The sequence below is a fragment of the Suricata suricatta genome, chromosome 10 (assembly GCF_006229205.1).
Source record: "Suricata suricatta isolate VVHF042 chromosome 10, meerkat_22Aug2017_6uvM2_HiC, whole genome shotgun sequence".
In the NCBI taxonomy this organism is placed as follows: domain Eukaryota; kingdom Metazoa; phylum Chordata; class Mammalia; order Carnivora; family Herpestidae; genus Suricata; species Suricata suricatta.
The window spans coordinates 85,123,241-85,125,273 of NC_043709.1; positions in this window are offsets into that span (position 1 = coordinate 85,123,241).

Sequence of the window (2,033 nt, forward strand, 5' to 3'; positions counted from 1 at the left end):
CAAATAATCACTGTGGTGCCTGAATTTTCTAATTTGGAATTGCCTTTGTATTCATTTATTGAAATCTGATTTTTAATAGGCTGAATCCAGTCTTTCTCACTTGGACTTTTTGTAGTTTCTACTTGAGGGACCATCCAAATTCTCACTTTAGACCCAACCCCAAGTACACAGAACCCATCTGTGTAGTTATTTATAGATAATACAGGAAAAATGGTAACAAATACAGAAAATTATTTTTCTGAGAACTTACAACATAAGGGCGTTTGATGTATACTTCCCTATCCACCTGAAACAAGTGAAATCTTATTCTACACTCCATTCAATCAATTGACTTCCTGCTTTCTCTATGAGCTCATCCCCTACTCCTTCTCCCTCACTCATTCTGTCCTGGCCTGACAGGCCTCCTGTTCTTTCTCAAAAATAACCAAGTACCACTTGGATGGTACAACTCCTAGGATGTTGTGAAGACATTAAAAAACAGAAGATAACAAATGTTAGCAAGGATGTGGAAAAATTGGGACACTTGTTCATTGCTGGTGTGAATATAAAATGGTACAGCCATAACAGAAAACAGTATGACACTTTCTCAGAATATTACATATACAATTGCCATATGATCCATCAATCTCACTTCTGGGTATATTTCACAAAGAATTGAAAGGAGAGTCTCAAAAAGACATTTGTACACTTGTATTAATAATAGCGTTATTCACAACAGCTAAAAGGTGAAACAACTCACATGCCCATGAATGGATACACAAAATATGGGATATACATACAATGGAATATTATTCAGCCTTCACGTGGAAGGACATTCTGACATATGCTCCAACATGGGTAAACCTTGAAGACATGCTAAGTGAAAAAGGAGGTCACAAGAAGACAATATCGTGTGATTCCACTTATATGAAGTGCTTACAGTGGTGAAATTCAGGGAGAGAAAGTAGAAGGGTGATTTCCAGGGGCTGTGGGGAGGGAAGAATGTGGAGTTACTGTTTAATGGGTGCAGAGTTTCAGGTGAGGAAGATGAACAAGTCTGGAGCTGGATGCTGGTGACAGTTGCACAACAGTGTGCAGGTGAGGCTGTCCTGGATCACCCATTTTAAAAACCACAACACCCATTAGAGCACATTCTAACCTTTTCTTGGTTTCCTTTTCTCTGCCCCACATATTGCAATACCAATACAATATATCTTTATATTACTAATGTGTTTATTGTTTGCTTCCTACTGCAGGAGAAGAAGCAGTGTGAGTGGAGGGATTTTATATTTTTTCTCCTTTATCCACAGTACTGAATACATGAAGACCTGTATATTTTGTGAGTGAATAAATGAAGGACCATGATTAGACACAGACTTCTAGAGAAGGCACAAACAGAAAGAGAAAATGGGAAATTTCCATTTTTCATTTGATTTTGTTCACTAATTTCTTCTATGCTTGGGTATGAGACTCAGCCCCCCTGCTCATGGTGGCTTTGTTTTGTTTACCTGTTCATATGCATTGTGAACTATTTCACTTTTGGACATGTTGGCGTACATGCACATGACACTTATTATTACTTAAACTCTTGCCCTGAACTAAAAGCTTCTACTTCTGTATTCATGACTGTCCTCTACCTCAGTTGCAGGGCTGCTTGTGTTAGGACTTGAGAAACTCTGGGGAAGCTTAGCTTTCTAAACAGTTTTATACATGATTGTTTTGGAAACCATTGGTTTGATTGACTCCAGAGTTTTCATTTTCCAGAAATTCTAAGGAGGAAGAGAGTATGCATATACCTTGAGATGAGAAAGGAGCTGTGCTTGGATACAGAGGGTCGATATAATCTCTGGAGATGTTACATTTAAGGTCCAGTTCTCTGAAACTATGAGAAGTAAAATAATTATTTATCAGCTTCATTAGCCTTTCTCTCAAGTATTTATCAAACTTCTAGCAAAGTAAGTGATATTCAAACTCTCTTTGAGCTATTCAGGAGGAGCCACTAGGCCAACTTCCTGATACTCAGGAATGTTAACACCCAATCATGGGAACCAGTG